Below are 12702 nucleotides of genomic sequence, written 5' to 3'. Positions count from 1 at the left end.
CACTCTTGCTGAATTTAGGTGGAGAGAAAGAGAGAGAGAAAGACTGAAAATCCTTGCATGGGCTGGACAAGAAATGTGTTCTCCAAAGCCACTGACAGGGGAAAAAGAGAGGGTTTCAATAACACCAGCTTTTTATAAACAGCAGAATGCAGAGTCTAAAGATTCAGAGCTCAGTGTCTGGTGGTACCCCAGTGAGGAAACAGAGTGAATACCTGGTAACAAGCAGCACAGCCTTAGAGGCCCCTGTGACACACAGGGAGAAGCAGTTCTCCTGCTTGGGGTACATTTGGTAGAGACAATACGGCCATTCCCAGGGCAAAAAGTCTCAGCGGGGTCCCAGAGAGCTGCCACATTTGCTGGTATAGGAACAAAGACACTGGTTGAGGGCAGCAAAGAGTGGCTCTCACTTTAAACTGCGATTTAACATAAACTGAGCAGCTGCTACTGCACTCGTGAGAAACTTTTCTGGACAAATCAGTACCTGGCCATTGCTCAGTGAGACCCTCTCCCAGAGGATCAACATGGGTCTGAGCCATGGGGGTCACTGAAGTGGGGGTTTTGAAACAGCCCCAGCTGAGATAATACTCTGGAGGGAGTTGACATCTGGGAGGCAGACAGCTTGTACACAAGGTAAAGGCAGGGAGTGGATGGGAGCCTGAGACAAAAGAAGGGTGATTGCATGCCTGTGAGCCTGCAAAATTCCTTCTCCAGAGACTAGAGAGCAGGGTAAAGCAATATTCACCTCTAACCCTCCAGCACCAATGAACCTCAGTGAGCTAAGCAGCACCACCAAGTGGAGAATAGAATCCTTATACCAAGCCCTGCCCATCTGCACCCTTCAGGCACATCTCCAGTAGGGCAAGTCAACCTGAGAATCAGAGCTGCAGGCTCCTCCCCCAGAAGACCAGAACAAATCACTTCCACAACCTTAGTGTAGGGATCATAGTGTGCTGAAAGTTTCAGTTCTAGGAGAAACTGGATCTAGCTTCATTTGAATTTCTTTTTGTTTGTTCATTTGTTCATTTCTTTGCTTCTGTTTTTGTTTATGTTGTTGTTTTTCTTTCTTTCTTTTCTTTTTCTTTCCTGGATACAGAGGGAGCAAATTTCTTATTCTATTTATTTTATTTCTCTTTTATTATTTAATTTTTTTAATTTTTATTCTTTTTCTTTTTTCTCTTTTTTTCCCTCTTTTCTATCAATCTTCTCTTAATAAGCAGGCCAAACGACACCTGGGATCTAATTTCCTTTATTTGATATTTTTGTTTTGTTTTTAAATTTTTAACTTTTAATTTTAATTTAATTTATTTTTTTTCTTCCTCCAAAATAACAAAGTGAAGGAATTAGCCCCAAAAGAGAGAACAGGAAGAAATAATGGCCAAGAAAACAGGTATAGGTAAGATGTCTGACTTAGAATTTAAAATCATAAATATAGGAATATCAGCTGGGGTTGAAAAAAAGTATGGAAGATAACAGATAATCCTCTTTTGCAGAGATAAAAGAACTAAAATCTAGTCAGGCCAAAATTAAAAATGCTATCACGAGGATGGGCTAGGCAGAACAGCAAATCAGTGATGGAGAATATAAAATTATGGGGGCATCCGGGTGAATCATTTGGTTCAAAACTGAATGTTGATTTCAGCTGTGATGATCTTGCAGTTCATGTGTAGAATCCCGTTTTGGGCTCTGTGCTAATAGTGCAGAAATTGCTTGGGATTCTCTCTCTCTCCCTTGCTCTCTGCTGCTCCTCCACTCTTTCTCTTCTCTCTCAAAAGGAATAAACATTTTTTTTAAAAAAGAGGCAAATTTATGGAAATAATGAATCTGTAAAGAAGAGGGAAACAAAGGCAAAAGATCACAATACAAGACATAAAGAACAAACCACTTATTAAAAAAGAATAACATTCATATAGGAATCCCAGAAGATGGTGACAGGAAAAGAGGCAGAAGATTTATGTGAGCAAATTATAGCTGAAAACCTCCTTAATCTAGGGAAGCACACAGACACCAAAATCCATAGGCACAGAGAACTCCCATTAAATTCAACAGAAACCATCACCAAGGCATATCATAGTGAAATTCATAAAATGCACACACAGGGAAAAAATCATGAAAGCAGGAAGGGGAAAAGAGTCCTTAACCTATAAGAGAAGACACATAAGGTTCACTGAAGATCTGTCCACAGAAGCTTGGCAGACCAGAAAAGAGTGGCAGGATATAGTTAACATGCTGAATGGAAAGATAGGCAGCTAAGAATTCTTTATACAGCAAGGCTGTCATTCAGAATAGACGGAGAGATAAAGAGTTTCTTAGACAAACAAAAACTAAAGGAGTGATGACCATTAAACCAGCCCCACAAGTAAACTTAAGGGGGATGCTCTGAGTGGAGAGAACAAAAGAAAACAAAATAAAAGCAACAAATACTAGAAAGAACCAGAGAACATCATCAGAAACACCAACTCTACAGGCGACATAATGACACTAAATTCATATCTTTCAAAATCACTCTGAATGAAAATGGACTAAATGCTCAAATCAAAAGATAGTAGGTATCAGAATGGACAAAAAATAAGATCTATCCATATTATGCCCAGAAGAAATTCATGTTAAACCTGAAGACACCTGCAGATTGAAAGTGAAGCATTATCATGCTAATGGACATCAAAAGAAAGCCAGGGTAGATTGCTTAACAGATATATTCAAGCTTAACAGATATATCCAGAAAATTTCATCCTAAAGCAGCATAATACACTTCTTCTCGAGTGTACATGGAACATTCCCCAGAATAGATCACATGCTGGGTCACAAATCAGCCCTCAACAAGTAAGAACAAGATCGAAATCATACCATTCATATTTTCAGACCATAACACTATGAAACTTGAAATCAACCACAAGAAAAAAATTGGAATTTTTTTGGAATAAGTGGAAGTTAAAGAACTTTCCTACTAAAGAATGATAGGTTAACCAAGAAATTAAAGAGTAAATAAAAACTCACCTGGAAACCATTGAAAATGAAAACACAACAATCCAAAAATTTTGGGATACAGCAAAGGCATTCCTAAAAGAAAGTATCTAGCAATCCAGGCTTTCCTAAAGAATGAAGAAATGTCTCAAATACACAAAATAACCTTACATCTAAAGAAGCTGGAAAAATAACATCAAATAAAACCCAAAAGTAGCAGAAAAAATGAAATAAAAAAATATTAGAGAAGAACCAGTGATATCAAAATCAAAAAAAGAGTAGAGCAGATCAAGGAGGACTTATCAAAAAGGAAATAAAAAGGACCAAGTAAATAAAGTCACAAATTAGACAAGGGAGACCACACCAGCACCACAGAAATACAAAAAAAAATGATAAGAAAATGTAATGAAAAATTATATTCCAACAAACTGGCCAATGTGGAAGGAATGGACAAATTTCTAGAAATTAACAAACTAACAACTCTGAAAGAGGAATAAATAGAAAATTTGAACATATGCATAACCAGTAAAGAAATTGAAACAGTAATAAAAAATCTCCCAATGAAGAAGAGTCCAAGGCCAGATGGCTTCCCAGGGGAATTATACCAAACATTTAAAGATGAGTTAATCCCTATTTTTCTGAAACTGTTCTAAAAATAAAAAGAGAAAGAGAACTTCCAAACTCATTCTATGAAGCCAGCATTGCCTTGATTCCAAAAGCAGACAAAAACACCACTAAGAAGAATTACAGACAAATTTTCTTGATGAATCAGGATTCAAAAACTCTCAACAAGATATTAGCAAATCAAATCCAATAATACACTAAAACAATTATTTACCACGATCAAGTGGGATTTATTCCTGGGCTGCAGGGCTGGTTCAATATCCACAAATCAATCAATGTAATACACCACGTTAATACTTAAAAAAAGAGTAATACCTGTATGATCCCCTCAATTGATGCAGAAAAAGCATTTGACAAAATACATCATCTTTTCTTAATAAAATCCCTCAAGAAAGTAGGGTTGAAGGAACATACATTAAAATCCATATACGAAAAATCTACAGCTAATATGATCCCCAATGTGAAATAATTGATAGCATTCCCTCTAAGATCAGGAACAATACAAGCATGTAGACTCTCACTCCTTGTGTTCAAAATAGTGCTGAAAGTCCTAGTTTCACTCATAATATAACAAAAAGAAATGAAAGGCATAGAAATTGGAAAGAAAGATGTCAAACTTTGACTCTTCACAGATGACATGATACTCTATGTGGAAAACCCAAAAGGCTCCACCAAAAAATTGCTAGAACTGATACATGAATTCAACCAAGTTGCAGGATTCAAAATCAATGTACATAAATCTTTTGCATTTTTATACACAAATAATGAAGCACCAGAATGTGAAATAAAGGAATCAATCTCACTTACAGTTGCACCAAAAACTTAAGATATCTCGGAGTAAACCTAACCCAAAAGGTAAAATATATGTACTCTGAAAACTACAGAATCCTTATGAAAGAAATTGAAGAAGACACAAAGAAATGGAAAACCATTTCATGCTTATGGATTGGAAGAACAAATATTGTTAAAATTTCTATAATAACCAAAGGAATCTACACTTTCAATTTAATCCCTATCAAAACAGCCCCAGCATTCTTCGCAGAGATAGAAAAACAATTCTAAAATTTGTATACAACTAGGAGAGAACCCAAATTACCAAAGTAATGTTGAAAAATAAAACCAAACCTGAAGGCACCAGAATTCTGAAATTTAAGCTGTATTAAAAACTTGTAATCAAGACAGTATGGTCCTGGCACAAAAACGGACACATAGATCAATGGAATACAATAAAGAACGCAGAAATGGACCCACAAATACATGGCCAACTAATCTTTGACAAAGCAGGAAAGAATATCCAATGGAAAAATGAGAGTCTCTTCAGCAAATAGTGCTCGGAAAATTGGACAGTGACATGCAGAAGAATGAAACTGAACCACTTTCTTACACCATAAGCAAAAGTAAATTCAAAATGGATGAATGTTCTAAATGTAATACAGGAAACCATCAAAATCCTAGAGCAAAAAATAGACAGCTACCACTTTGACCAATGCCACAGGAACTTCTTACTGGACATATCCCAGGGGCAAGGGAAACAAAAGCAAAAATGAACTATTTGAAACTCATCAAGATAAAAAGTCTCTGCACAGTGAAGGAAACAATCAACGAAACTAAAAGAGAATTGACATAATGGGAGAAGATATTTGCAAATGATATATCGGATAAAAGATTAATATCCAAAATTTATAAAGAATTTATCAAATTCAACAGCACCCCCAAAATAATCCAATGAAGAAACGTTCAGAAGATATGAATAGACATTTTTAAAAGGAAGACATCCAGGTGGCTAACAGACACATGAAAGGATGCTCAACATCACTCATCTTCGGGGAAATGCAAATCAAAACCACAATGAGATATCACCTCACACTTGTCAGAATGGCTAAAATTAACAACACAGGAAACAATACGTGTTGGTGAGGTTGCAGAGAATACTTTTGCATTCTTGGTGGGAAGGAAAACTGGTGCAGCCCCTCTGGAAAACAGTATGAAGTTTTCTCAAAAAGCTAAAAATATAGCTACCCTATGATTCAGCAATCACACTACTAGGAATTTATCCAAAAGATACAAAAATGTTGACTTGATGGGGCACATGCACTCTAATATTTATATCAGTACTATCAACAATAGCCAAATCAGGGAAAGAGCCCAAATGTCCATTGACTGATGAATGAATGAAGAAGATGTGGTAGTATGTACAATGGAGTATTTCTTTAGTGATCAAAAGAATGAAATCTTGGGGTGCCTGGGTGGCTCAGTTGGTTAAGTGTCCGACTTTGGCTCAGGTGATAATCTCACAGTTCGTTGGTACAAGCCCCACGACAGGCTCTGTGCTGACAGCTCAGAGCCTGGAGCCTGCTTCAGATTCTGTCTCCCTTTCTCTCTCTACCCCTCCCCCACTAGCAGTCTCTTTGTCTCTCTCTTAAAAATAAATAAACATTAAAAAAATTAGAAAAAAAAAGAATGAAATCTTGCAATTTGCAACAACGTAGCTGGAACTAGGGTGTATTAGGCTGTCAAAATAAGTCAGTCAAGAAACACAAATATCCTTTGATTTCATTCACATGTGTAATTTAAGAAACAAAACAGATGAACATAGAAGAATGGAAGGAAATATAAAATAAGATTAAAACAGAGAGGGAGGCAAAACATAAGAATATATTAAATAAAGAAAATAAACTGATGACTGCTAGAGGTGAGGTGTGGGAGGGATGGGCTAAATGGGTGTGATGAGCATTAAGGAGGGCACTTGCTGGGATGAGCATTGAGTGTTATATGTAAATGATGAATCACTGAATTCTACTCCTGAAACCAATACTACACTAAATGTTAAGCAAATTGAATTTAAATTAAAAATGCATGCCACCCCCCCAATAAACCTATAGATTTAAATGAAAAGAAAATCCTTGTCTGAATGCCAATGCCATTTATAAAAACTTTTCGTTAGCACTTATTTCTGTTATTAAATCAGCCCAGAACATAGTAGTTCAGGAACTGATTGCCTGTAATTATCACTGGGAAATAACAAGTAGTATTGAATTTTGAATTAGTGGTGTTTAGAATTGTGTGAGAGGTCTTTAAACCCCGTGATGAATTCATTCTGCCCCCAACCACCTTCTTATCACTAACTCTGTGAAGACTCTGGTAGTTTTGGGAAGTGGAAGAATAAATGGTATCTCAGGAATATTGGGGCACATAAAAGACTAAGAATGGTATTCTCAATGCATATACATGTACGTAAATGACTTTCTGAGATGAAGGATTGGATGGTGAATATGTGGACCCTTATATATATATGTATATATATATATACACATATTATACATATATATACACATTATATACATTTATGTATGTATTATGATATACATATGGTATTATACATATGTATTATATACATACATATATATGTATATATGTATGTATACATATATACATATATATGTATGTATATATGTATATGTATGTATATATTATATACATATATATGTATACATACATATATACATTATATACATAAAATTGTGTATATATACATTATATACATTATATATATAATATTAAGTTTTATATATATTTATACATATATAAATATATATATAAATTAAATCCCTCAAAGTATATAATCTGAACAATAGGAAAAATAGATTAAAAATAATAATCAGTGATTTCTTTTTTTTTTTTTTTTTTTTTTTTTTGAAGTTTATTGACAAATTGGTTTCCATACAACACCCAGTGCTCATCCCAAAAGGTGCCCTCCTCAATACCCATCACCCACCCGCCCCTCCCTCCCACCCCCCATCAACCCTCAGTTTGTTCTCAGTTTTTAACAGTCTCTTATGCTTTGGCTCTCTCCCACTCTAACGTCTTTTTTTTTTTTTCTCCCTTCCCCTCCCCCATGGGTTCCTGTTGAGTTTCTCAGGATCCACATAAGAGTGAAACCATATGGTATCTGTCTTTCTCTGTATGGCTTATTTCACTTAGCATCACACTCTCCAGTTCCATCCACGTTGCTACAAAAGGCCATATTTCATTTTTTCTCATTGCCACGTAGTATTCCATTGTGTATATAAACCACAATTTCTTTATCCATTCATCAGTTGATGGACATTTAGGCTCTTTCCATAATTTGGCTATTGTTGAGAGTGCTGCTATGAACATTGGGGTACAAGTGCCCCTATGCATCAGTACTCCTGTATCCCTTGGGTAGATTCCTAGCAGTGCTATTGCTGGGTCATAGGGTAGGTCTATTTTTAATTTTCTGAGGAACCTCCACACTGCTTTCCAGAGCGGCTGCACCAATTTGCATTCCCACCAACAGTGCAAGAGGGTTCCCGTTTCTCCACATCCTCTCCAGCATCTATAGTCTCCTGATTTGTTCATTTTGGCCACTCTGACTGGCGTGAGGTGATACCTGAGTGTGGTTTTGATTTGTATTTCCCTGATAAGGAGCGACGCTGAACATCTTTTCATGTGCCTGTTGGCCATCTGGATGTCTTCTTTAGAGAAGTGTCTATTCATGTTTTCTGCCCATTTCTTCACTGGGTTATTTGTTTTTCGGGTGTGGAGTTTGGTGAGCTCTTTATAGATTTTAGATACTAGCCCTTTGTCCGATATGTCATTTGCAAATATCTTTTCCCATTCCGTTGGTTGTCTTTTAGTTTTGTTGGTTGTTTCCTTTGCTGTGCAGAAGCTTTTGATCTTCATAAGGTCCCAGTAATTCACTTTTGCTTTTAATTCCCTTGCCTTTGGGGATGTGTCGAGTAAGAGATTGCTACGGCTGAGGTCAGAGAGGTCTTTTCCTGCTTTCTCCTCTAAGGTTCTGATGGTTTCCTGTCTCACATTTAGGTCCTTTATCCATTTTGAGTTTATTTTTGTAAATGGTGTGAGAAAGTGGTCTAGTTTCAACCTTCTGCATGTTGCTGTCCAGTTCTCCCAGCACCATTTGTTAAAGAGGCTGTCTTTTTTCCATTGGATGTTCTTTCCTGCTTTGTCAAAGATGAGTTGGCCATATGTTTGTGGGTCTAGTTCTGGGGTTTCTATTCTATTCCATTGGTCTGTGTGTCTGTTTTTGTGCCAATACCATGCTGTCTTGATGATGACAGCTTTGTAGTAGAGGCTGAAGTCTGGGATTGTGATGCCTCCTGCTTTGGTCTTCTTCTTCAAAATTCCTTTGGCTATTCGGGGCCTTTTGTGGTTCCATATGAATTTTAGGATTGCTTGTTCTAGTTTCGAGAAGAATGCTGGTGCAATTTTGATTGGGATTGCATTGAATGTGTAGATAGCTTTGGGTAGTATTGACATTTTGACAATATTTATTTTTCCAATCCATGAGCAGGGAATGTCTTTCCATTTCTTTAAATCTTCTTCAATTACCTTCATAAGCTTTCTATAGTTTTCAGCATACAGATCCTTTACATCTTTGGTTAGATTTATTCCTAGGTATTTTATGCTTCTTGGTGCAATTGTGAATGGGATCAGTTTCTTTATTTGTCTTTCTGTTGCTTCATTGTTAGTGTATAAGAATGCAACTGATTTCTGTACATTGATTTTGTATCCTGCAACTTTGCTGAATTCATGTATCAGTTCTAGCAGACTTTTGGTGGAGTCTATCGGATTTTCCATGTATAATATCATGTCATCTGCAAAAAGCGAAAGCTTGACTTCATCTTTGCCAATTTTGATGCCTTTGATTTCCTTTTGTTGTCTGATTGCTGATGCTAGAACTTCCAGCACTATGTTAAATAACAACGGTGAGAGTGGGCATCCCTGTCGTGTTCCTGATCTCAGGGAAAAAGCTCTCAGTTTTTCCCCGTTGAGGATGATGTTAGCTGTGGGCTTTTCATAAATGGCTTTTATGATCTTTAAGTATGTTCCTTCTATCCCGACTTTCTCAAGGGTTTTTATTAAGAAAGGGTGCTGGATTTTATCAAAGGCCTTTTCTGCATCGATTGACAGGATCATATGGTTCTTCTCTTTTTTTTTGTTAATGTGATGTATCACGTTGATTGATTTGCGAATGTTGAACCAGCCCTGCATCCCAGGAATGAATCCCACTTGATCATGGTGAATAATTCTTTTTATATGCTGTTGAATTCGATTTGCTAGTATCTTATTGAGAATTTTGGCATCCATATTCATCAGGGATATTGGCCTGTAGTTCTCTTTTTTTACTGGGTCTCTGTCTGGTTTAGGAATCAAAGTAATACTGGCTTCATAGAATGAGTCTGGAAGTTTTCCTTCCCTTTCTATTTCTTGGAATAGCTTGAGAAGGATAGGTATTATCTCTGCTTTAAACGTCTGGTAGAACTCCCCTGGGAAGCCATCTGGTCCTGGACTCTTATTTGTTGGGAGATTTTTGATAACCGATTCAATTTCTTCGCTGGTTATGGGTCTGTTCAAGCTTTCTATTTCCTCCTGATTGAGTTTTGGAAGAGTGTGGGTGTTCAGGAATTTGTCCATTTCTTCCAGGTTGTCCAATTTGTTGGCATATAATTTTTCATAGTATTCCCTGATAGTTGTTTGTATCTCTGAGGGATTGGTTGTAATAATTCCATTTTCATTCATGATTTTATCTATTTGGGTCATCTCCCTTTTCTTTTTGAGAAGCCTGGCTAGCGGTTTGTCAATTTTGTTTATTTTTTCAAAAAACCAACTCTTGGTTTCGTTGATCTGCTCTACAGTTTTTTTAGATTCTATATTGTTTATTTCTGCTCTGATCTTTATTATTTCTCTTCTTCTGCTGGGTTTAGGCTGCCTTTGCTGTTCTGCTTCTATTTCCTTTAGGTGTGCTGTTAGATTTTGTATTTGGGATTTTTCTTGTTTCTTGAGATAGGCCTGGATTGCGATGTATTTTCCTCTCAGGACTGCCTTCGCTGCGTCCCAAAGCGTTTGGATTGTTGTATTTTCATTTTCGTTTGTTTCCATATATTTTTTGATTTCTTCTCTAATTGCCTGGTTGACCCACTCATTCGTGAGTAGGGTGTTCTTTAACCTCCATGCTTTTGGAGGTTTTCCAGACTTTTTCCTGTGGTTGACTTCAAGCTTCATAGCATTGTGGTCTGAAAGTATGCATGGTATAATTTCAATTCTTGTAAACTTATGAAGGGCTGATTTGTGACCCAGTATATGATCTATCTTGGAGAATGTTCCATGTGCACTCGAGAAGAAAGTATATTCTGTTGCTTTGGGATGCAGAGTTCTAAATATATCTGTCAAGTCCATCTGATCCAGTGTCTCATTCAGGGCCCTTGTTTCTTTATTGACCGTGTGTCTAGATGATCTATCCATTTCTGTAAGTGGGGTGTTAAAGTCCCCAGCAATTACCACATTCTTATCAATAAGGTTGCTTCTGTTTATGAGTAATTGTTTTATATATTTGGGGGCTCCGGTATTCGGCGCATAGACATTTATAATTGTTAGCTCTTCCTGATGGATAGACCCTGTAACTATTATATAATGTCCTTCTTCATCTCTTGTTACAGCCTTTAATTTAAAGTCTAGTTTGTCTGATATAAGTATGGCTACTCCAGCTTTCTTCTGGCTTCCAGTAGCATGATAAATAGTTCTCCATCCCCTCACTCTCAATCTAAAGGTGTCCTCAGGTCTAAAATGAGTCTCTTGTAGACAGCAAATAGATGGGTCTTGTTTTTTTATCCATTCGGATACCCTATGTCTTTTGGTTGGCGCATTTAATCCATTTACATTCAGTGTTATTATAGAAACATACGGGTTTAGAGTCATTGTGATGTCTGTATGTTTTATGCTTGTAGTGATGTCTCTGGTACTTTGTCTCACAGGGTCCCCCTTAGGATCTCTTGTAGGGCTGGTTTAGTGGTGACAAATTCCTTCAGTTTTTGTTTGTTTGGGAAGACCTTTATCTCTCCTTCTATTCTAAATGACAGACTTGCTGGATAAAGGATTCTTGGCTGCATATTTTTGCTGTCTAGCACCCTGAAAATCTCGTGCCAATTCTTTCTGGCCTGCCAAGTTTCAAAAGAGAGATCAGTCACGAGTCTTATAGGTCTCCCTTTATATGTGAGGGCACGTTTACCCCTTGCTGCTTTCAGAATTTTCTCTTTATCCTTGTATTTTGCCAGTTTCACTATGATATGTCGTGCAGAAGATCGATTCAAGTTACGTCTGAAGGGAGTTCTCTGTGCCTCTTGGATTTCAATGCCTTTTTCCTTCCCCAGTTCAGGGAAGTTCTCAGCTATGATTTCTTCAAGTACCCCTTCAGCACCTTTCCCTCTCTCTTCCTCCTCTGGGATACCAATTATGCGTAAATTATTTCTTTTTAGTGTATCACTTAGTTCTCTAATTTTCCCCTCATACTCCTGGATTTTTTTATCTCTCTTTTTCTCAGCTTCCTCTTTTTCCATAACTTTATCTTCTAGTTCACCTATTCTCTCCTCTGCCTCTTCCATCCGAGCTGTGGCGGTTTGCATTTTGTTTTCCATTTCCTTTAAAGCGTTTTTCAGCTCCTCGTGACTGTTCATTAGTCCCCTGATGTCTGTAGCAAGAGATTCTCTGCTGTCCTGTATGCTGTTTTCCAGCCCAGCGATTAATTTTATGACTATTATTCTAAATTCACTTTCTGTTATATTATTTAAATCCTTTTTGATCAGCTCATTAGCTGTTGTTATTTCCTGGAGATTCTTCTGGGGGGAATTCTTCCGCTTGGTCATTTTGGATAGTCCCTGGTGTGGTGAGGGCCTGCAGGGCACTTCCCCTGTGCTGTGGTGTATAACTGGAGTTGGTGGGCGGGGCCGCAGTCAGTCCTGATGTCTGCCCCCAGCCCACCGCTGGGGCCACAGTCAGACTGGTGTGTGCCTTCTCTTCCCCTCTCCTAGGGGCGGGATTCACTGTGGGGTGGCGTGGCCCGTCTGGGCTACTTGCACACTGCCAGGCTTGTGATGCTGGGGATCTGGCGTATTAGCTGGGGTGGGAAGGCAAGGTGCACGGCGGCAGGGGGGGCAGGCTTAGCTCGCTTCTCCTTAGGTGATCCACTTCAGGAGGGGCCCTGTGCAGCCGGAGGGAGTCAGATCGCTGCCGGAGGTTTGGCTCCGCAGAAGCACAGAGTTGGGTGTTCGCGCGGAGCGAGCAATTTCCCTGGCCGGA

This window comes from Lynx rufus, unplaced genomic scaffold, assembly GCF_022079265.1.
Source record: "Lynx rufus isolate CCGP_SWC_20201006 ecotype Redwood Valley unplaced genomic scaffold, mLynRuf1.p SCAF_14, whole genome shotgun sequence".
NCBI lineage: Eukaryota > Metazoa > Chordata > Mammalia > Carnivora > Felidae > Lynx > Lynx rufus.
The sequence above is the reverse complement of the archived record's forward strand: the minus strand, read 5'-3'. Positions refer to the sequence as shown.